This window comes from Amphibalanus amphitrite, unplaced genomic scaffold, assembly GCF_019059575.1.
Source record: "Amphibalanus amphitrite isolate SeventyFive unplaced genomic scaffold, NRLGWU_Aamphi_draft 001080F_arrow, whole genome shotgun sequence".
In the NCBI taxonomy this organism is placed as follows: Eukaryota; Metazoa; Arthropoda; class Thecostraca; order Balanomorpha; family Balanidae; genus Amphibalanus; species Amphibalanus amphitrite.
Window position 1 is genome coordinate 221,103 of NW_024882574.1, and position 24,929 is coordinate 246,031.

General features: G+C 48.0%; 1 long non-coding RNA gene across 1 annotated transcript; it reads right to left on the bottom strand.

Moving 5' to 3' along the window:
- Nucleotides 1-972: 972 nt before the first annotated feature.
- Nucleotides 973-24,929, bottom strand: LOC122369862. The gene is made up of 3 exons (XR_006254485.1): nucleotides 24,908-24,929; nucleotides 16,033-16,161; nucleotides 973-2,278 (listed from the first exon to the last, which is right to left on the bottom strand). It is a non-coding gene; the product is annotated as an uncharacterized LOC122369862 (long non-coding RNA).

Here is a 24,929-nt window from a genome sequence, read left to right on the forward strand (position 1 = left end):
ACAGCTAGCCTCCTACCTGTCCGAGACCAGCCCTTTTCATCCCTCTCAGTTCGGCTACAGGTCTCACCACTCGACGGAGGGCGCCGTGCTCGTCGCGATCAATCGCCTGGCCGACGACAGTCGCGTGAGGCGGGAAACTTAGGTACTCTACCTGTGACATGCAGTGTGCCCAAGGGCTCTATGACCAATTGTAAGGTCACGAGGTCAACTTGAAAATTTGGCCTCAGGTCGAGGTCATGCCCTGACCGGAAAAGGTCATGTTGCATATCAGTCGATCCGTTATATCGTCGAGCCGAACACATCTAAGGCGTTTTCATCGCTCTAGCATGTCTCTATCAGAAAATATCAGTGAAAAAATTGCTGGATAACATTTGTGACCTGAGATGACCTCGGGGACTGAGGCGTCACGGGTGCCATTTTTCGGTTCAGTGTGTCATGCTCACTTGTAATTCGGTGTTTGAAAGTTTTAAGAATGACGTTGAAAACCTTACATAAGCATTGCGCCAGGTCAGCTGCTGGCCTGGGCAGCGTCAGCTCGGGTACTCTCATCGCCCCAGACCAGCGACTTCCAGGAGGCTCTCTTTATCGGGCGCGGCCAGCAATTCAGCTCCGATAGGGGTGGCCATGCGCGTCTTATCTGGACGCCCGTCTCTGGAACCGTGGTCGTTAATAGAACTCCGACTGATACCGGAACAAGAAGCAGACGCACGACAAAGCTGCCGGCGCCGCTGGTCGCCGGCGGCAGCACAAGGACGGCGATCGCCACGGGGCCTGGTAGGTACAGCTGGGTTCAGCGGCGCTCAGCTGGCTGGGACCGGCCACCGCGGCACCGCCACATCAGGTGGTAAACTATACAGTACTCTCTCGCCAGCTCCTCCCCCGCCATCTGTACAGTGTGACCTGTGCACCATACAGTAAGTAGATACTCTGTCACCTGCAGCCGACCATTTTCAGGCAAAAACATACTCAATACTCGTCTATCGTGCGTATATTTTCTATGTATAAGCATGCATAACGCGATCGGATACAAGTCCCGCACTCGCGCACACAGGGACGTCCTTACGCCGTGCATACGGCGTGCCGTGGTGGGGCGCCGAGCCGCGCGCCGCCACACCCATCCGGCCGGCGCGCGGCCCCGGCGGCACGGCCGGCGTCGCCCACAGCGGGCGGCCCCGGCGGTCGGCCAGTGTTCGTTGTCCGTCTCCTGTGAACCTGCGGCTCAAACTATCGGGAACAGCACCCGACTGCCCCGCTGAGCCTGCCCCTGTCTGTCTGTCTGTCTGTCTGTCTGTCTGTCTGTCTGTCTGTCTGTCTGTCTGTCTGTCTGTCTGTCTGTCTGTCTGTCTGTCTGTCTGTCTGTCTGTCTGTCTGTCTGTCTGTCTGTCTGTCTGTCTGTCTGTCTGTCTGTCTGTCTGTCTGTCTGTCTGTCTGTCTGTCTGTCTGTCTATCTCTCCGTCCGTCTGTCTCTCCGTCCGTCTGTCTCTCCGTCCGTCTGTCTGTCTGTCTGTCTGTCTGTCTGTCTGTCCGTCTGTGGTCAGGTCCGCTCGGCTGATATGTAATGGCGCCGACCTCCGCCACGGTCTCGGCAGACCAGACCCGGCCCCGGCAGACCCGGCCCCGGCAGACCCGGCCCCGGCAGACCCGGCCCCCGGCACCGACCGGGACGGGCCAGGGTGACCGTGTCACCGCAGTAGTGTCACCGTCACACGTCACCTGCGTCACACGTCACACAATACGTCACCTGCGTCATACGTCACATACTCAGCGCCCCCCTGGAGTCGGCCGGCAACAGAAAGACATGAAAAACGACCACCAAAAACATCCGGAATACATCATTGGCAAATTAAACAAGTTCACTGGTCAATAATAGAGTCGATCAACGTTCGAAATAAGGTACACAGATGTCAAACATCGCACCACACACGATCGCAGCCGACCGTTCGGCCGTCGATCCCGTAACAATGGCCGGCTGGGGCTGTGCAGGCCGGCCACAGCGCGCGCGCGCGCGCAGTGCACCGCAACCGCACGCACCTTGAAGGACTAACAATGCCGCTCAGTTCCGAGAGGCCGCGCGGCGCGGCCAGGCTACGGCCGTATATAGAACATTAGGTACAATATATCGTGGGCTACGCGGCGGCTGGCTGCGGCGGGCCGCCTGGCTGCCGGGACGGTGGCGGGCCGCGGCTCGGCGCCCTCACGGCTCGCTGGGCTGGCCGGGCTGCTCTGGCGCCAGCCGCTCGTCCTGGATCCTCTCGAAAACCTCGTACAGAAACAGGTACTGCCGAGAGACGGACAAAGTCAATAGACCGGCCAGCCGGCGGGCCCGGCGCGGGGGATGCCACCGCTGTCCATGGGGCGAACACAGACGGACGGCCAAAGGTCAGTCACACACGGCCACCATCACACCAGCCACAAACACACACACACACAAACACACACTTACAGGGACGCCGTCTAACCAGCAACCCGGGGGCGGGTGACCAGAGAGAATCAAACACAAAAGAGCAAACGTCATTCGGAAGGGGAAACCATTGAAACGACACAAGACCGGCACCACCATCAGTGGCACGACCGGCACCAATAGCCAATTGCACAACGTGCGGCGAGAGTGCCCTCCTCTGCATCCGACAGCACCGATCTGTCCATCCATCCCGACAGCACCTACCCGTCCTCTCCACCCGACAGTAACCATCAGACATTTACTGGCAATGAAAACCGCACAAAATATTCCTGATATTTGATAGGAATCCCATAGTTTGACACCGTTTTTAGGTCCCACCCCGTCATTGGCCTGTGACGCCATAAATGAACCTCTGCACGGTCCAGAAATGATGCAACTTTGTAGTGCTCTTAGTGCCAAGCAATCCTTCACAGATTTCGAAGAGTAGAAAGCTCGCGAGCTAATACAACATCCATGACTCTGATCTTTCATAAGGATCACCTGAGGTCATAGGCGACCTTATTTTTCCCTTTTCTTAGCAGCTTGTTATAAAGCGCTGGAAATGATATTCCATTCTACATACACACATGAAATCGTAACTGCATACAATCCTTGTAAATCCGATACATAGATTATGCTTTGGTGGCTGTCTGGGTGTATACATGACGTTATACATGATTAAATGATGTTTTCACGGCTTTCAACTGGGTAATATATAAAAATTGCTATTCTGTATATTTCGGCATATTTTGCTATACCTTTTACATCAGAAACGAGTTACATTTCAAAATGACGAATAAGTTTGCGTAGCGCCAAAATTGGTATAAGAAAATGTTAAAATCGCGCAGATATTCCCAACACACTTATCACAAGAGGATGCGGATATCGAAGCCATTATCACATCAAGAAAAGAGGAACAGCGAAGCATCACGAAAGAAACATGACATATAGGTATACGCATCAGCCAAGCTAAGAAGACCTGGCATTCAGAAAACAAGCTGCAAATATAGGTCGCTGTGCCAATCGATCGTAGGTATGTACTATCAGTCGATAGGTCATCAAAAGATTCTGTCACCCGAGCAACGTAACAAATTAAAAGAAGAGCTCAGGCTTGCGTGCATGAAAACGGTTCTCACTTCGAGCGCGCTCTGAAAGCCTAAACGTAGCTCAAACTTAAAGTTTAGGTATGTGTGCAGATGAAATGTTAGAATGTGCTTATGAAAAAAATATATAATTTCTGGCAGTTGATGTTTTTTTCTGGTACCGCAATTGCTCTTTACTTTTTGCCCTGCATAAAAAATCCCCCAGAAGTATTCAAGTTTTTTTTTTAAGAATGACTATACCATATCATCAAGTATGTACATTGGACGTCGGTACCTAATTCGCTGCTCAATCTAAACTTTAACGTCTTAGTTTTCATAGCGCGTCAACACTATGCCCTTAAACTACACCAAATGCTAATAAACTGCTTCCAGGCGACATGAAAAAGGCACGGAACAAAAACAAACGGGCGGCGGCGCGCGACACGCAGCACCTGCGCCACGTCATGCGGCCGGGAAGTGGCGCCGGCCCAGCGCGCGCGCCGCCGAGCCGTGCCGTCAGGGTCACGGCGCGCCGGCGCCACTTCCCGGCGGCCGCGCGCCAACTGTTTGGACTTGGGTCCCGAGTAGGTGACTGCACGGCGTCCCAAAAGTCTAACAACAACTACTTTATCACAATTCAAGTCTTTGTTATGAGCGTTATCACGGCTGCGTTCCTGTTCTCATGGGAAGATGAAGAAAGCACTAGGAAATATATGTACCTATCACGTTAAACATGGTGTTTTGATCTGAAGTAGCAGCTTTGTAGCTTGAGCTGAGACTAGCACAAATCAGGAGCTTTTACACCCCAGTGACCACCCTAAGCAAACATATTCTCGTTCGGCAAAGAGTCCCTTATAGAGGAATGTGTCCCTTGTAGAAGAATGCCAGGAATGCAGCCACCTATCGCAGAGGCTTAACCCTCGCCCGCATTGGTGTTTTTCCAGCCGCGAACGTATAGGGGGGGGGGGGGGTCCTCGCCCCTGATCGAGCTAGAGCTTCGCGGAAAAAACGAGCGTGTTGCCCGTGACGAGAGGATGCCAATGATACCCAATTTTAAGGTCCTAGGTCATCGGGTGACCTTCCAGGTCAGGTCAATGACCCAAAAGTCGGGAAAATCGGGACCTGTTAGGAAGTCGTAAAGCGTGGCTGCTACGGGGTTTTTCGGGGTGCTGATCACGAATATCATGTTAATTTCTATCACAGATGATGTCTTCATGCATTTAGGCCAGGTCGGGTCAGGTCAGGTCAGGTCAACCAGTAAGGGTATTCGTAGTAGGTGGCAACCGCCTCTGATAGCTTCGTAACATGTTACGAAGGCACCAAAACTACTTCGTAAATGTTTATATGGTTGCTAAATTCGAATTCAGCTCCAAAAACTGGCCTAGAAACATGCAAAACTCGAAAAAGTGAACCCAGGTCATCAAAGGTCAATGACCTGACTTGACCTTCCGGTGACCTTGACACCCACCCTCATGCATCATAAGCAAACATCATATCCCATGTTTGAACGCTTAAAACCACGAAAAGACTACAAACGCGCTGCTAGTGCGAGCCGACATACGCCGAATCGCGATTCCGGCCAAACATGGTCTCGAAAAGTAGGTCACAGGTCAAAGGTCATTAGGGGTCAGGGTCATGAAAATTTCAGGGTAGGTGTAAAATTGATTAACGCGAGGATACTGTAAGTTTCGTCGCGATCGGCCGTTTTTTACGCGAGTTATTCGCGAAAAACCGAGGGGGGTTCCGTTCGACCCCCCCTCTAGTTATACGGGCGAGGGTTAACTTTCAGCCAATCGCCTTGCAGATAGGTTGCATCAAATGCACTGTTTTTGTCTACGGCTTAGTGCGAGTCTATGCAGCTTTAATTTGATTGAGCAATGCATCGTTACCTTCAGTTGCAAATAGTAGGCCTACGTGGCCTCTATTAAAGATAAAAGTAGCCCTTTCTTTATCAAAATATAGAAAACAATCCTTTTTATAAAAAGGTTTTCTTTTCTTTTCTGATCATATTGAGTTAAGAATAATAAATCCATTGCAAAAAAACTAATTTCAGGAAAGTGAACCACTCCCTTTAACTCGGATCATTCGTGGATGTTGTATCGCCGCATTGCTGACCGCAGTTTTGGCGTCTGTTGGCGAACTCTTGTCAGTTGCATACAGTTGCATCAGTTGCACCAAACGGGTCAATCGGCCAGAGGATGGGCGCTGACGCGCTACTGGATTACTGGCCGTGGGTGCGTGTCAGCGGAATAACGCTCAACAGATTGCACTGAAAACTGTTTTACCCGAAGCAGGCCAATACATCCTTGTTCAAATGATAAGCTGTGTGGAGTCTTACGTAATATTCCTAACAACCAGTATAACGCCTTTTGGGGCGACTAACGGAGCGAGCGAGAGGGTGGGCCTTGCACGTGCGAAATTGCGAGGGGGTACCTCCAACTGACTTGTGCACGGCACCCTACTAACTGGTCTCTAGCGATGTGCCAAATTTGGGCACAATCGGCCCAGCCGTTCTCGAGATCTGGAAGCGGCACCCTGCACGTGCGCACGTGCAAGATGGGTCCCAACTGACTTGTGCACGGCACCCTACTAACCGGTCCCTAACCGTGTACCAAATTTGAGCGCAATCGGTCCAGCCGTTCCCGAGATCTGGAAACGACCCCTGCACGTGCGCACGTGCAGCAGCACCCCAACTCTGGCACATGTATATGCAGTGCCTAGTGGGTGCCTACCTACATGCCAACTTTCAGCGCAATCGGCCAAGTAGTTACCGAGATATTGCAACAATTACAAAAGTGACACCTCTTCGTTTTGCACGTGGCACGTGCATAAGGGGTCACCCACATGCATCGGGAATAGTCCAATACTTGGTAGAAGGAATGAAGCTACCCTACAAAAATTACCGCGTGTAAATCGGTCAAGTGGTTGCTGAGATATAAGCCTCGCAAAAGCGTGACCACGGCCGGCCGGCCGGCCGGCCGGCCGGCCGCTCATACTCAGAAATTTCCGTTAATCTAAGGAAAGACTACGCTCGCTTCGCTCGCTCCGTAATCAGGCCTGTGGTTCGGACGGCGTAGGTGCGAGGATTATTAGCCCTCGCCCGCACATGCCATTTTCCCATCCTAGAACGCACATGGGGGGGGGGGGTGGTTGCCACCCCCCCCCGCGCCATTTCGTTCCTGTTGGAGATAGAGCTTAGCAGTAAAGACCAAAAAGATTCTTTGGGAAGAGACGAATCCAATGATACCCAGTTTTACCTTCTCAGGTCAGTCATTGACCTTCCAGGTCAGGTCAAACTAAAAAATGTTGCTGTTTTGGGTCACCGTTGGATATCAAGTGCGCTGCTTATCAAATACCGATGACGATGCTGTTTTCTGGTGCCAAGCCAGCTAGAACCTCTTTGTCACACTATCCGACCAGAATTTTGCTGCTGAGGTCATTTCAGGTCAAGTTAGGTCAAGGTCAATTATATGTGTTTGTATGTCTGTGTGTGTCTGTATGTATACTGATGTGTGCACCGATTGTTTTTCGGTCCATATTACATGAAATCATGATCTGAGAAGCTTTTACCAAAAATGCAGTCAAAAAACTTCACAAAAAGTAAATTCAGCTTGCCTAAAACGCAATTATCTTAGATGACCTAGGTTGACCTTGACCCTGACCTTGACCCCTGTACATCGTCGAACAACATGTTCCATGATAGGTGGGAGGTAAGACTGGCAAAAAAGGCCGAAATCAGGGTGTCAAAAGCTCACAAGGCCCATGGCAAACGCAAGATGTTGAGAATTGGCCATTTGGGTCATGACATGACCTGAAAAACAAGGTCATATCTCCGAAACCAAAAATCACAGAAACTTGAAATTTTCAGTGGACATCAAGAAAGGATAGACGAGCAGCTATACGAAAAATCAGCCTTCTAGCTCTAAAAATGTTGAGTGCAGAGCAGAAAGACTGCCTGGGGGGGTGGCAACCACCCCCCCCCCCCATGTGCGGGCGAGGGTTAGATGCACGGAGGAGCTTGTGACACCTGTTTGTTACTTTGTCAGATGTCATTCGATCACGGCGTATTTCCAACCACATGGAAGCAAGTCAACGTCGTTACTTTGCATAAAAATGCCGATCGTTTAAACCCAAAGGAGAAGGACTACAGGTCAATACCGTTGTTACCTCTGTTTGGACGTGTTCTTGAAAATATTGCTAGCGTCGCTCGCTCTGCCGGTCTGCCGGTACACGCGCGACCGGCCTTATCTGATGCCCAGCATGGATTTTTACCTGGAGCTATCTCGAGTCTCGCAAAGTATCTGCACTCTGGATCATGCGTGGCTAATGGATGTCAGCGTCGGACGAATACCAGACGGACGTAATTCATACAGGCTCTTTTTTCGGCGGCTTCTCAAAGCGTAAACCATACCTTACTTTTCCATAAGCTCCAGACTTCATTTCATGTTCGCGGCCTTGTTTTGGAGTGGTTCGTCTCGTATCTCTCCGGCCGTGTACAGCGCGTGGTGTTGAACGCTAAGACGTCGGAGTGGACGGCAGGGACATTCGACACCCCCGAAGGCGGAATCTTAGCAGCAGGGCTGCGGAGTCGATTGATTTCAGGGTGACTCCGACTCCGACTCCGGCTTCAAAAATCGACTACTACTCCGACTCCGACTCCGGACGGTTCTATCAAATCCATATCATGATATTAAAGTTCATAATGAAGCTGTTTTTATCTTGCCGGAAACGATCCCTTGTGCGTTCCAAGGTTTTGCGTTGCAAATATGCATTGAAAATAACGTGCAGAATTAAAAAGCAGGTTGTGTGGAATTCACAGTCTTCTGCTTCTTTCGCTGGAAACGTTCGTCCAATACAGCAAAATGGCCTTTTCGACAAAATCTAATTTCGACCGCAGTATCGTCAAGCAAACAGGTGCAGTGCATGACGTTGAGCCATGCAGCGTTAATTCTGACTCGGGAGTCGGAGTCGGTAAGATTTTGGCGACTCCGAACCCCTCTCCGACTCCGGGCAGAACCGTCGACTCCGACCGACTCCAACTACGACTCCGACTCCGCAGTCCTACTTATCAGCGACTTCCTTTCTGTTTTTACATCAATGATATCCAATCAGTCATCAGATCACATTGAGTGATGTACGCTGATGATGTTAACCTTTTCAGATGTGTGCGGTCCGCCGCTCAAGGTGACTACCTCCTGGATGACAGTGATCGAATTGCTGAATGGTCCGAAACGTGCAAACTCTCGCTGAATGCAGCCAAATGTAAAACCATTGGCGTAAAGAGAAACACGCGAGTATTTACATGTTTATAACGTTCGTGGCACCTATAGTTTTTAAGAAGGTAGGTTCGATGCGTGAACTGGACGTTACCTTGGACACTAAACTGAACTTTTTCGTGCCATCTCATAGACCTGGTAGGTGTCGTAGATCTGGTAGGTGTACAGAGGTCTATGACCATGTAGATTGCGTTATCTTCAAAGCTCGCCAAGTATTGGGCTTTCAATTTTGTCATGGCCATCACGGAGTGCTGAACCCAACGGCCGTCAAGACCGCGGATGCTGCTAATGGTCGGTATGCTAGAACATGGTCCTCAGATTTGATAAGGTGCTGCCAAAACCCACTGGGATAGAACAGAGCATGTTCAGCACAAGATTTTGCTCTGGCTTGCACAATGCACATCGCACGCAGACAGGGCGACAGGTCTGTGATTTGTCATATGCTCGCTTTTATCCCGGCATAGGCTACCTTCACTCCCTTTCAGACGATACCAGCATGATATTGTCCCTTTTCACATTTTTTTCCAGGGCCGGTGTGATTCTATGTTTCAGCGTAGTTGTTTTTGTATTCGGATTCATTCTTGAGCAACACGACATCGTGTCATTTTATGAGCATGTCGCCCACGTAAACTCAGATAAAACACGGCCTGCTTTGCGAGGTGAGAGGTCGCTAAATTGACCCGACCATAGGGCATCGATATCAAAATTCAGAGAGATACATACATGCATAGTGTTACTCTTATCGATCGCCGATTTTTTTTCTTTAAAGCGATCGTTCAGTCGATGTAGCTATGGCGAGCATTGGAGCTTTTTCTGAGGTAAGGTCGCTTGACGTGACTTTGTGAGCTAGCCTTGAACGACCCGGGTCCGAAATTTTCGCAACATGTGCGGAAAAGATGTATGATAAGCCATAAGGTGTGTCAAAAACGGGGGCGCTCAGAGCCGCAATTTTAAGATACTCATAAAAACCTTGGGCGAGGGCGTGAAAACGCCCCCCCCCCCCCAGCACAGCGAGGGTTTTGAGTATGGGATTTTTCATATATGTAGCACCGAGTAGGGCCTTGTGACTGATCAAAAAATGCATAAACCTGATCTCGTATATTACCGTTTACGTGTTGGACTTCAGTTTTTTTTTAAATTTCATACTTGACTAACTTTTCATTTGTTTGGCGGGCTTATTCAATGGTGGTGTCAACTAATGTCAGCGTGAGTCAAGCAGCATATTTACAAGTGCTGGTCGCAGAATGAAGGTAGAAAGAGCCTAAAAATGGTGCCCTCTACTCCAAGAAGCTGCAAAAAAGCCACAGGGCTATCCCAATGTGCTGAGTGCGAGCATTAATCCAGATGAGGGAACTGACAGTGAACTAAACAAATTGACAGTGAGCCGGACACAATGCGGACTAGAGCGACGTAAAGAACACACACACCTACCCACACATCGACAAAAAAAAAAAAACGATCGAAGCCAAACGCGTAACCGAACTCCCAGCTGTCGGGGCGTGCGGGGCCCGGCGGCCGGCCGATTTGGGGAAGTGTCAGCGGGTGCCACCCGTGTGAGAGATGGCCGTCAGTCAGCACTGGGCGGCCCGGCCACCGACACAGGCCAGACGGCCGTCCCGCGCCGATACCTGGCCCCACCGCCGGCAGAGCCCCACACTGGAGCCCGACACCGACACAGCCCTACACTGGAGCCCGACACTGGAGCCCGACACCGACACAGCCCTTCACTGGAGCCTTACACTGAAACCCGACACCGACACAGCCCCACACTGAAACCCGACACCGACACAGCCCCACACTGGAGCCCGACACTGGAGACAACAGACAACCCAACCGGACAGCCCGACAACAGACAACCCAACCCGACAGAGCCCGACAATGACACAAGGGCCCGGCACCTGCAAAAACACGACGCCAGAACAACTAATGTCGTGCGAGTTTGAGTCGAAAGTTATAGCAGAAAAAAAAACAGTCCGAAAAAGTCAATTTCATCTACCAATCTACCATCCATCTGCTCCTGTATCAATTTTACATCGCCTGATATAGTTTTGTCATCTTTTTCCTTTTTAGGTATGACCAGTTTCCTGACGTCATTATACACCAATTCAGCTGAAAAGTGTCGTAACTCATCAACTATCCTATCTCCAAAGCGTTTTCTTTTTTATAGATCGGGTAAAACACTAAAGACTTCAATTGTAGCGCTCTACAAAATATTCATTTCGGATTAAAATCAAGTTATCCATTTTTTTTTTAAATAATTGCATGTGCCTTAAAATTTTGGTTTTCAAAAATGTAGAAACGGAATATAGATGAAAAAAATATGAGAGTTCAACCACTGCACCAGATTCCAGTGAGATATCTCAAAATTTGACCCCCAGATCGAAAATTTCACCTCTCTACCTTGTGGACAAAGATGACATATGAAAAGCGATAATGTGAACACATATATATTGCACAAACCGGTTTCGATATCACTTCATCAGTGTGCAAATATATAAATGAAACACACAAAATACAAAACGGAGACGAAATAGGTACAGCAGAGCAAATTAATTTCAAATACTTTCATATGACCTCATGTGATTGAGATCCCAAGACGCTTCCGCACCAAAAGAACGGCTAAACTTTTTCCCAATCGTATGTCACCAGCTTTGGAATTTACACACAAACAGGATTCAATGAGGGACGATTCAATCGTTTTTCTATCGGACCTACTTAACCTATCTCGTATGACCTCAGTGCGATCCCAATCAGGTAAACTACCACACTTTTCGGCATGTTTCACCATTGCATTGTTAATATTGTGGTTCCTAAAATCTCTCTTGTGCTCCATTAACCTGTTCTCAAGCCCTCTCGACGTTTCACCAAAATAAGGCTGTGTACATCCCTTGCACGGTATTTTATACACTAAACTTGCTTCACTACGGTCACACTTTTTCTTTTTGCTACAACCTGACCAATCTTCTCCCCAGCCTTTTCCACAATCTGAATATCAGAGCACTTCAACATCTTTGATAATGCTTCACAATTCTGTGACCTGGGTACAACAACTATAGCGTTCTTTGTCTTTCCGTTTGTTTCGTTTCCCGTCCTATTCTTGATCCTTTTTGCCTTATTAAAGCATTCAATTATAAATGCCCTGGGGTACCTCAAACCTCTAAAAACGTCAGTGATATGATCACATTCTTCCTTCAGATTTTCGGGACTACATATTCTCATCGCTCTGAGGAAGAATCCAATCACTACCCCCGATTTCGTTCTCCTGCTATGAGCTGAAAAGAAATGAATATAGTCCTCTATGTTTGTGATTTTCCTATACACTTTGTATCTGATGCCGCTGGGCGTCCTCTCAATATGGACATCTAAGAAAGGTAAAGTATTGTTAGTTTCTTCTTCTAATGTAAACTGGATCCTCCTTTCCACCGCGTTCAGTTCAGCTAACTTTTCACTAAGATCAAGATTGTCTGGCACAACTAACAGGATGTCATCAACATACCTATACCAAACAACATCACCTCCCATGACGTTAAAATAATGGTCGGTCTCCATCATCTCCATGTAAAGACATGCCGCCACTGGGCTTAATGGGGACCCCATGGCCAGACCGTGTATCTGTTGAAATTCTTCCCCGTTGAAAGAGAAAACCTGAAAGTCTAAACAAAGTTGCACAAGCTGAATAAAGTGACTCTTAGTGACGGGGAAGTTTTCATCTGGGATGTTTTGAATAGCCTTCTTAATAGCAATGATCGCCTTTTCTACAGGGACACTGGTGAATAGCGCCTTAACGTCAAAACTAGCAAATTTCTTGCCACTCAAGTCTAGCTCACTTAGAAGACTTAGCAAATCACCGGAATTCTTTAAATGAGAATCACTAACCGTTCCAAGTAACTGAGTTAGCGGTCTAGCTAGCACCTTTGCCAGGCGATGCGGAGCGCTTCCGATACCCGATGTAATCGGTCGCATTGGGATTCCGGGCTTGTGTACTTTAGGCAGTCCTCTCATCCTCGGGGCCACTGGTGCTTCCTCGAGAAGATGTTGTAGCTGTTTTCCCTTTGCCGAGCTTCGGAGTATCTTGCGGGCCTTTTTGTTGAACTCGACACTTTGACATCTGATCGTTCCAGTCACTATTTTCTTATACGTTTCCGGATCGCTGAGCAGGTCTTGCATTTTAGCATCGTAATCTGACTTGTCCATAACAATGACTCCACCTCCTTTATCCGCAGAAGTGACCACAATGTTATCATCTTTGGACAACTTGACTAATGCCTGCTTGAATCTTCTAGGGATAGCACTGGGCTCATGATCCGCTAAAGCTTTACAGCTAGTGACGATCCCCTGGATGAACCCCTTCTGTATCTCAGAGTCCTTGAAGTTCTGGTTTTTAATGAGATGCTCAGACAGTGATCGATTGTCCGTGCCTGTATCAAATTTTAGTCCCAGAGACAAGGCCTGCTTCTCGTCGTTCGTTAGAGTTCGGGATGATAGATTTGTTATGATTTCGCTTCGTCCTGCTCCGGCCCAATCACTTTCAAGACATAGCTTGTTCAGCTTTCGATTTAGCCTCTCTTTTTGGTTGACGTTAAACTCTTTAAGTCTTACCTAAATCAGCGCCGCCGCATCTGAGAAGCAAGAACTCACCGTTCACGAGATCAGCCCGTGCTTACTTGGAAGAAGCATGTTCCAACCTTCGAGATGAGATAATACTTAAACGTGAAGAATACCAAGGCGGTAATATATCTAGAAAACACGCCGAAGAACTTAAAGAGTTTAACGTCAACCAAAAAGAGAGGCTAAATCGAAAGCTGAACAAGCTATGTCTTGAAAGTGATTGGGCCGGAGCAGGACGAAGCGAAATCATAACAAATCTATCATCCCGAACTCTAACGAACGACGAGAAGCAGGCCTTGTCTCTGGGACTAAAATTTGATACAGGCACGGACAATCGATCACTGTCTGAGCATCTCATTAAAAACCAGAACTTCAAGGACTCTGAGATACAGAAGGGGTTCATCCAGGGGATCGTCACTAGCTGTAAAGCTTTAGCGGATCATGAGCCCAGTGCTATCCCTAGAAGATTCAAGCAGGCATTAGTCAAGTTGTCCAAAGATGATAACATTGTGGTCACTTCTGCGGATAAAGGAGGTGGAGTCATTGTTATGGACAAGTCAGATTACGATGCTAAAATGCAAGACCTGCTCAGCGATCCGGAAACGTATAAGAAAATAGTGACTGGAACGATCAGATGTCAAAGTGTCGAGTTCAACAAAAAGGCCCGCAAGATACTCCGAAGCTCGGCAAAGGGAAAACAGCTACAACATCTTCTCGAGGAAGCACCAGTGGCCCCGAGGATGAGAGGACTGCCTAAAGTACACAAGCCCGGAATCCCAATGCGACCGATTACATCGGGTATCGGAAGCGCTCCGCATCGCCTGGCAAAGGTGCTAGCTAGACCGCTAACTCAGTTACTTGGAACGGTTAGTGATTCTCATTTAAAGAATTCCGGTGATTTGCTAAGTCTTCTAAGTGAGCTAGACTTGAGTGGCAAGAAATTTGCTAGTTTTGACGTTAAGGCGCTATTCACCAGTGTCCCTGTAGAAAAGGCGATCATTGCTATTAAGAAGGCTATTCAAAACATCCCAGATGAAAACTTCCCCGTCACTAAGAGTCACTTTATTCAGCTTGTGCAACTTTGTTTAGACTTTCAGGTTTTCTCTTTCAACGGGGAAGAATTTCAACAGATACACGGTCTGGCCATGGGGTCCCCATTAAGCCCAGTGGCGGCATGTCTTTACATGGAGATGATGGAGACCGACCATTATTTTAACGTCATGGGAGGTGATGTTGTTTGGTATAGGTATGTTGATGACATCCTGTTAGTTGTGCCAGACAATCTTGATCTTAGTGAAAAGTTAGCTGAACTGAACGCGGTGGAAAGGAGGATCCAGTTTACATTAGAAGAAGAAACTAACAATACTTTACCTTTCTTAGATGTCCATATTGAGAGGACGCCCAGCGGCATCAGATACAAAGTGTATAGGAAAATCACAAACAAAGAGGACTATATTCATTTCTTTTCAGCTCATAGCAGGAGAACGAAATCGGGGGTAGTGATTGGATTCTTCCTCAGAGCGATGAGAATATGTAGTCCCGAAAATCTGAAGGAAGAATGTGATCATATCACTGACGTTTTTAGAGGTTTGAGGTACCCCAGGGCATTTATAAGTTTAATAAGGCAAAAAGGATCAAGAATAGGACGGGAAACGAAACAAACGGAAAGACAAAGAACGCTATAGTTGTTGTACCCAGGTCACAGAATTGTGAAGCATTATCAAAGATGTTGAAGTGCTCTGATATTCAGATTGTGGAAAAGGCTGGGGAGAAGATTGGTCAGGTTGTAGCAAAAAAGAAAAAGTGTGACCGTAGTGAAGCAAGTTTAGTGTATAAAATACCGTGCAAGGGATGTACACAGCCTTATTTTGGTGAAACGTCGAGAGGGCTTGAGAACAGGTTAATGGAGCACAAGAGAGATTTTAGGAACCACAATATTAACAATGCAATGGTGAAACATGCCGAAAAGTGTGGTAGTTTACCTGATTGGGATCGCACTGAGGTCATACGAGATAGGTTAAGTAGGTCCGATAGAAAAACGATTGAATCGTCCCTCATTGAATCCTGTTTGTGTGTAAATTCCAAAGCTGGTGACATACGATTGGGAAAAAGTTTAGCCGTTCTTTTGGTGCGGAAGCGTCTTGGGATCTCAATCACATGAGGTCATATGAAAGTATTTGAAATTAATTTGCTCTGCTGTACCTATTTCGTCTCCGTTTTGTATTTTGTGTGTTTCATTTATATATTTGCACACTGATGAAGTGATATCGAAACCGGTTTGTGCAATATAATGTGTTCACATTATCGCTTTTCACAAACGTCAAACTGTCATACCACAAAGATGACATATTTATTTTAAACACTGTTTTTCAAACCTATAAGCATTGTACAGAAGACCGAATGGCACCGTTGCATTCATGCGACCGACGTGCATCTGTCACACTTGTTTCTGTTGAAATTGTACAACTTCAAAATTTGACCTTTCATGCCGAAACAGGCCGACAAACAAGCCCAGCCAGGCCTTTAGCTGGTGTGGGAGCGCCCACTGCCCTGGCGTGCCCGTGGACGTCCGCCGCCGCTGCCGGCCGCTGGGAGCCGGGCGCCGGCACGCCGCGACCGTACTCACGTGCGGAGTAAACACTTTGACCCAGCGGGCTGTGTGGTCCTGACGGCTGTACTGGAAACAGAACGCCTCCGCCTGCTCGTCCACGTCCCATTGCGTGATGCTCGACCACGGAAACTTGATCGTCTGGCCCTGTGTCAGCCACGTCAGAGACGGCAGGTCAGACGGGAGGTCACATGGGTGGTCACATGGGAGGTCAGACGGGAGGTCAGACGGGAGGTCACATGGGAGGTCAGACGGCAGGTCACATGGCAGGTCAGACGGGAGGTCAGACGGGAGGTCAGACGGGAGGTCAGACGGGAGGTCAGACGGGAGGTCAGACGGGAGGTCACATGGGAGGTCAGACGGCAGGTCACATGGCAGGTCAGACGGGAGGTCAGACGGGAGGTCAGACGGGAGGTCAGACGGGAGGTCAGACGGGAGGTCACATAGGAGGTCAGAAGATGGGTCAGATGGGAGGTCAGACGGGAGGTCAGACGGGAGGTCACATAGGAGGTCAGACGGCAGGTCACATGGGAGAAGTCAGATCTGATAAAGTCGCATGGGGGTCAAATGTAGGTAATGCTAAGGAACCCATCAGACTTACGAGTACAGCGGATTCAATCGCATTACAGGCAAGCATTTAACTCGAGTGACTGTCCCACCTTCACATCAAAAAGGCTTGAGGTACAGATGATTTTTCATGGCTCCAAGTGGAAGATAAGGATATCTCTTTTCCAAGCAGGTTACCGACCGAGCGACGAAGGGGCGGCGTTTTTTCTGTAACGCGCGAGGAAAATATACTCAATCTTCCACGGCCCACGAGTGAGCAAGAAATGCTCCTATATCTTTGTATGAAAATGTTAATTCATAATTCATTAAATTATATTCAAATATATTCACCAATGCAAAAAATATTTACACTAGTTTCATTTTAAATTCAAAGTTTCATCGCAAACACCAAAAAATGGTTCGGCTATGGACGCACCATCACTTGAACGCTTGTTTTTTGGCTACGAACCGCCGAGACTTCATTTTTGAATCTCAAAGGGATGAAAAGATAAGATGCTTATCTTTGCATCTCAGAGGAGTGCAAGATAAGTGCAAGATATAATAGTTCTCCCCTTAAACATTTCGTTGCATTTAGTTCAGTACTGCTGGATGTTTTTCGCGAATAGCTCGCGTAAAAAGCGGCCGATCGCGACGAAACTTTCAGGACCCTCGGGTTGATCAATTTTACTCCTATCCTGACAGGTTCATGTCCCTGACCCAAAAAACGACCTTTAGCCTGAGGCCTACTTCTCGAGACCATGCTTGGCCGGAATCGCCATTCGGCGTATGTCGGCTAACATTATCCACTCGTGTCCAGCCTTTTTGTGGTTGTAAACGTTCAAACATGTGAAATGATGTTTGTCCCATGCATTATGGTGAGTCAAGGTCACGTGAAAGTCGGGTCAAGGTCATTTACCGTTGATGACCTTGGTTCACTTTTGTTACTTTTGCATGTTTCAAGGGAAGTTTTTTTTTGCTGATTTCGATTTTATCACCCATTTGAATATTAACGAAGTAGTTTCGGTGCCTTTGTAGCGTAATATGTTACGAAGCTGTCTGTGGTGGTTGACCACTACTATGGATAGCCGACAGAACGCCTGCTGGTTGACCTGACCTGACCCGACCTAAATGGATTAAGACATCATCCGTGATAAAAAAAACTAGCATGAAATTCGTGATCAGCTCCCCGAAAACATTACAACCTCACTTTACGAAGGTCTAGCAGGTCCCAATTTTCCCGACTTTTGGGTCATTGACCTGACCTGAGAGGTCAAGTTGTCCACCGATGACCTAGGACCTTAAAACTGGGTATCACCGGCTTCCTCTCGACACTGACAGCACGCTCATTTTTTTTTTACGCGAAGCTCTTGCTCGATCAGGGGCCGAACGGCAAGAAAGGGCCAACGGACCCCCTCCCCTGTATGTACGGCTCTCGCGAGATTAAGCGGTAGGTTTTGCACTTTTACATTTCCGGCTATTCAGAAACTAATCGATCTACGATGAAGCCATTTTACACGATCATGGCCGGCTTCTGAACCAAGTAGATCGCATCTTCAACACTTAAAAAATTAAGACGACGACGATATAGCATGAAGTACACTAAATTTTCTAGGTGCAAAACCTACCGCTAAAACCCGCGAGACCTGTACACAGACATGTGCATGGATTCGAGTGATGGATCTATGATCTCAGTGGATCTCGAAGCAAAGTACAGGTTGGGATCTATGATCCCACCGGATCCGGCGTGAAAAATACATCTTGGATCTATGATCTCATATGATCTGACGATAAATTAAGAACATAGATCTATGATCTGAGTGGATCCCACCATGCACCACATTCTAAACCATGTTTTAAAGATAGTGTGTCACCTTCCAATGATTTCCCATTTTATTTTTCTTAGGATAAGAAGCTTCTGTTTTTACCTAATATCGCAAAAAATCAAAAATGGGCCTGGAATAGTGCCTTTTTTGCCTAAAAGTTTATCGGTTTTTCGATAAGTATAACAACTGTAGTGGGCTGACCTGCAAACAGGCGTCGGCAACAATCGCGAATGCGGCGCACATGTGACAATAAGCAAAGGTCATTATAGAATTACGACGTACGGGAATGATTTATCAGCTGTCTAATCGTAGACAACACAATGTCGAACTTAAACTGTAAGCCTGTATTGGTATTGGTTCTTTAAATTGGCTGTCGAACATTAATTTATGGTTTGAAATATGATTTTATGTAAAATAATTGATATGAAACAGCCGTTTCTTAAGTTATGACCCCATTTCACCACACGCAAGTTGCAGAAATCAAGGCGCAGAAATGACAATGATCAGCTGACGCATTTTTCTTGGCCGAAGTCAGAGCGCGCGGCCCGACGCACCACGCGTATTTGGAAATTCCGACCTCGACGAGCATCAGAAGCCATCTAACAGACGTGTTCGAAACCGCAGGAGATGATGATGAACGGGTTTATCGAAACTTGATTGGATGAGCCTATCGGTAATAGCGATTTTAGTGTGTGCATTTATTGTTCATAGTGGTGTGAAATGTGGTTGGGGTAGGGGAAGTTGGGGCAATGCCGGAGTTGGGGCAAAGCCGAAATTCGAGATATTTCGAAAACCGTAAAACATGGATGCCACCTGTCAGTGATGCTCTGAAGCTTAAGTGACTACAATTATCGCATGTTTGTTACGAGTCGTCATTCGGAATACTTCGACTGTGAGGGCGCCAAGAGCGTTTTCAAGGTACGTTTCCCTTGTACTACATGCGCCTTTGAAGCTGCATTTTTTACTCATTATGCTACCGTTTGTCTGGCCAATTCGGTCAAGTAATCTTTAGCATGTCTTTGCATAAGTGTGCTGCCTATTTTGAAATTTATACAGCACGTTGAAAAGTTATGGGCCTGCAAATGAAAGTATGGCTGGCTGGGGTAATGCCGAAAACGTGCGATTACGCACGTGTTAAAAGCACGCTACGTGGACTTTACTGCTGTAGAATAGCAACGCGTATTTTTAGTCACACAAATTACACTTTCAACCGACACAACGGCCTGTTACCTATAAGGAATGATTTACCTGGCATTTTCTTATTATCTCACACAATTATAACTTCCAGTGTGCACCGCGTCCTCAAGCTCTTGAAACGTGTGTCAGCTTTGATGAATTCTGGATAAAGTTTGAGATAAAATGGCAAAACATCAATGTCGGCATTCCCCGTAGATCATTTCTCCCATTTTCGGCTTTCCCCGCAGTCCGGGGCAACGCCGAAAAAGTCACTTCTTTGATATTTTTAGTTTGTGCGCTTAACGGTATGCGAATTCATCAAATGCGCCTGGTATGTTTGAAAGGCAAAAGACTGGCCTCTCGAATGACGCCAACAAGAATAGCGTATGTTGTCTACCTTGCGTGCTACGGGCGTCAGAAAAAAAGTCTTCGGCGTTCCCCCAACTTCCCCTACGACCGACAACCCGTCGGGGCGAATTTCGCACTGGGGTACCCAAAATTTGAATAATTTAAGACGTTTCCATGAGTTTTGAAGGTATGGATAAGTTCTAAAAATCCGGTTCTCCTTATCCGGGTCATTAACTCCATATGGTCCAAGAAAGCTGGCACACTACCTTTAAAGGGTTTATATGCCAATAAGTGACACAAAATCAGGATTATGGCGTGTGATCACATAAAATCACTAAAACAGAACGTTTGTGAGTTGAAACAAGTGCTTCTTTGGGATATATGTGTTGACAAAAAATAAGTGAGGATCTATGATCTCACTGGATCTCAAGCAAAAAATGAGACTCGGATCTGTGATCCCTACGGATCTCTCGATAAATTACAGAGCTGGATCTATGATACCGTCGGATCCGAGATCAGGATCCGTGGGATCACATCCCAGATCCATTTTATCGGATCCATGCACATGTCTGCCTGTACATACGTTAGACGCTGGCAAAGCACCAATACGGGCGAGGGTTCATTATCTGGTGTTAGCGCTAAATGGAATAAAATACCTAGCTAAATGTAATAAAATACCTAGCTTTACGAGGCGTTTGCATTACCGACCCGACACCGCGGCATACTGTGCGGGCCCCCTTTTCATTTTTCGCGGCGTTTGCCGTGCCGCTGCTGGCGGCGTTGGCATGCGTTGCGGTAATGTTATATATTTTTCTCATTTTTCCTTGTTTGTTTTCTTTTCAAACCCTCGGCCCGGAGAGTCGGAGATGCCCTTGCACTGCGGACTGCCACTCCGAGTTATGATGCACTTGGACGTGGAATGCCACTTCTGGACTAACTACACTGGCTGAATGACTTTTCAACGTAGGATGGACAATCCAAATATAGACAACTTCTGTACTAAGAAGCATTCTTTGAATTTTAGAGTGAGCAGGGACGGTAGCATCGCTGACTAAAAAAGTCGGTGAGTGTACGAAGTCTGGACGGGTGCAGGGGGTGGAGGGGGGGGGGGGGCTGCGTCTGCACCGTCCATCCGCCCGGTACCCGTCCAAACAGCAGATAAACAGCACAGTTTGATGCGAACAATGCGGCATCGACGAGAGGCAGCCGGCGGCCGTTATCGGCCAGCGCGCCCCCCTGTCCGCCGGCCGGCCGGCCTGGTAAAACAGACAGACTCCCGACCGCCGGCCGGCCTGGCAACTCAGACAGACTCCTGTCGGCCGGCCGGCCTGGTAGTACAGACTCCCGTCCGCCGGCCGGCCTGCTAGTACAGACAGACTCCTGTCGACCGGCCGGCCCGGCATTATAGACAGACTCCTGTCGGCCGGCCGGCCTGGTAAAACAGACAGACTCCTGTCGGCCGGCCGGCCTGGTAAAACAGGCTCGTCTTTGAACTCGCCGTAAATCAATGTTCGCTTTGACTTGAAATTAACGCAGTCCGTATAACATGACTTAAATTAGCCAGTCATTCAATCTAAGTAAAGCGATAGAAAAACTATATAATCGATCCAACACTGTTCGATGTTGTCAAATGACATCCAACCATCTCATTCCATCGGGCTAGGCGCCGATGGAATAGAAACGGCATGTTTTCCACGTACAGGGTCCGGCAAAAGTTTACTCTACCTATGACAACACTTTCCGGTTCCTAATAGTTGATACCCCTAAGGAATAACGGTTCTGGTTGCACCCCTGCATTACGCGGTCTTTCACCGAGGGACATGGGGTCACGAAAGGACCTCAGGTAATGGGTCACCGAGCTACAGCCGGTTTTGCATAGATTGTCCCACCCGAACGGCCGCGTAGCAAAATGAAGGCCTGAAATTTCTATCTCGAGGAGCTGAACCAGACAGTCGACACGCTCCAGGCCAAAATGACACAGCATGCCAGCTGATCAGTTGGGGCATCTGCCTGCACATAAACATACTGCTGTAGGCAGCGCCGCTGATCGTTCCAGTGTGGGCGTTCGCCCACCATTTCGACTGTAACCGTAGTCGCATTTAAAAAGGCGACCGGGGAGAGTGGCCAGTTGGTGACAAAGCTGGCAAAGCCACTTATGCTCAAGGGCTATCCAATGTCCAGACACGACCGTGAGACACTATTGGAAGAGCCCTCCGAGGCTCCTTACATACAAGAGCCTCCAGCGGCTCAGTTCTAAGTCGACGCATGGTCGATGACAGGTCGACATGCATTTTCATGCAGGACGACGCGCCAGCTCATCGCTCTGCCAAGGACCAGCGGTGGTGCGAATCGAGCCTGCCGGACTTCTGAAGGAAGGAGGTGTTAGCCGGCTGCCATCCGGACCAAATCCTGATTGAGGAACTTTGGGCTATCGTCCAGCAGGGCCTGGACAAACAGAACCCGGCGGCCAGCCTGGACGCCCTGCCGTTACAGCTCAGCTCAAAGGGACATGGTCGAAAATCAAGCCGCCTGAGCTGCACAGCCTGGTTTCAGCATGCCAGCATCCCTGTAATTTCTTGGGCAATATGCTGAACACTAGAGAGAGAGCGAGAGAGCGAGAGAGCGAGAGAGCGAGAGAGCGAGAGAGAGAGAGAGAGAGAGAGAGAGAGAGAGAGAGAGAGAGAGAGAGAGAGAGAGAGAGAGAGAGAGAGAGAGAGAGAGAGAGAGAGAGAGAGAGAGAGAGAGAGAGAGAGAGAGAGAGAGAGAGAGAGAGAGAGAGAGAGACAGAGAGACAGAGAGAGAGCAAAACTTATCCCGAACCATGTACTTAGGGTGGAAAAATGTACGAATGGGGCACATATAGTGAAAATTGAAGACAACGTCCTCTGTCCTTTCCTTTCCTCTGATGTTGTTTAAGGATATACACCATTTTCGATGCATTTTAAGACAAATGAAGTCCAATTTAAAACAGTTGATTTCTGAATTAAAACAATTGACAGGCGGGTTAAAACACGTGACATTCAGCTTAAAACAACTGACACGCGATTTAAAATAAATGAAAAGCAAATTAATATAAATGACATGCAATTCAATCATACAAATATAGGTACGTAAAGCTATGCTGAATAATTATGTTTTACTGCAAATGAGCAAAAATACTGTGTTCGTCTACATGATTATTTGTAGGGAGAAAATTGAAAGACGCCTCTTTTGGACGAAAGTCATTCTAAACACTTTCAAACACCGAATTACAATTTACAAGTAACGTTGACAGTTGACCCAATGAACATAAAAATACATAGCACCCGTGACCCCTGTTTATGTCCATGAGGTCATGTCAGGTCACGAAGGGTATCTAGCAGGTTTTAGCAAATGGATAGAGGCATGTTAGAGTCATGAAAACGCCTTAGATTTGTAAGCTCCACCATACGAATCGGCTGATACGCAACATGACCCTTTCCGGTCAGGTCAAGACCTTGGCCTGAGGTCATTTTTTCAATTTGACCTTTCAAGGTCAACTTAAAGTTCATTCGATGCGTCTTGACGAGAGGAACGCGATGCAGGTAAAGTTTAGCTTGTGCAAAGCTTGAGTCATAAGTAAGTGCAAAAAAAAATCCGCCAACCACCTGCAGGCTAGAACATTGACGTTAGATCAAATATGGGAAAAATATTCAGAGAGAGCGTTAAGTGGGCTATCAAATGCGCCTTTCCTCGGTGCTGTAGCTCTCTTGGTTCCCGAGTTATGTGTCGGCTTCTAAAAATTGTTGACATTTGACCTGAAAATCTGCAACATTTGGCCTTCAATGACCTCTGGTGACCTGACTGACCTTTGAGCAAAAAGTGACTGAAGTAGTTCCGTCATTTTGTTTTGTCGCTCTCTCGCACACTGCCTTCCGCGTATCGCTACGTGGCCCAGGAGCCGAGTTAGGAGGGGAAGGGTGTTCAAACACCCCCCCCCCCCAGCAGGGCGTGGAAATCCAGGCCCCCCAGCGGGATGCGGGTTAAGAAGGAGAAGGACAGTGTTGAGTGTATGTAGTGTAGGATTCAATGTCTTCGTATGGAAGCTCTAACGCCAGTCATTTTGAATTTTTAATCCAATGAAGCATTGCTATGTTAAAGTTCTACGAACTGTCACAATTGCAAATATGTAGTCGAACACATTGTTAATTTTATTTGCACTAAAACGTAATTATTCAGCATAGTTTGAAGTAACTATAATTTTATGATTAAATTGCATGTCATTTATATTAATTTGCTTGTCATTTATTTTAAATAGCATGTCAGTTGTTTTAAGCTGAATGTCACGTGTTTTAACCCGCCTGTCAATTGTTTTAATTCAGAAATCAACTGTTTTAAATTGGACTTCATTTGTCTTAAAATGCATCGAAAATGGTGTAGTGGTTTGATAATGGAGCCCCGGTCCGCGGTATGGAGTGGAGCCCCGGTCCGCGGTATGGAGTGGAGCCCCGTTCCGCGGTGTCAGCCCCGGTCCGCGGTATGGAGTGGAGCCCCGGTCCGCGGTATGGAGTGGAGCCCCGGTCCGCGGTATGGAGTGGAGCCCCGTTCCGCGGTATGGAGTGGAGCCCCGTTCCGCGGCGTCAGCCCCGGTCCGCGGTATGGAGTGGAGCCCCGGTCCGCGGTATGAGCCCCGGTCCGCGGTATGGAGTGGAGCCCCGGTCCGCGGTATGGAGTGGAGCCCCGGTCCGCGGTATGGAGTGGAGTCCCAGTCCGCGGTATGGAGTGGAGCCCCGGTCCGCGGTATGAGCCCCGTCCGCGGTATGGAGTGGAGCCCCGTCCGCGGTATGGAGTGGAGTCCCAGTCCGCGGTATGGAGTGGAGCCCCGGTCCGCGGTATGGAGTGGAGCCCCGGTCCGCGGTATGGAGTGGAGCCCCGTTCCGCGGTGTCAGCCCCGGTCCGCGGTATGGAGTGGAGCCCCGGTCCGCGGTATGGAGTGGAGCCCCGTTCCGCGTTGTCAGCCCCGGTCCCGATGTGAGCCTCACCTCTGACGCGCCGTCCTCAGAG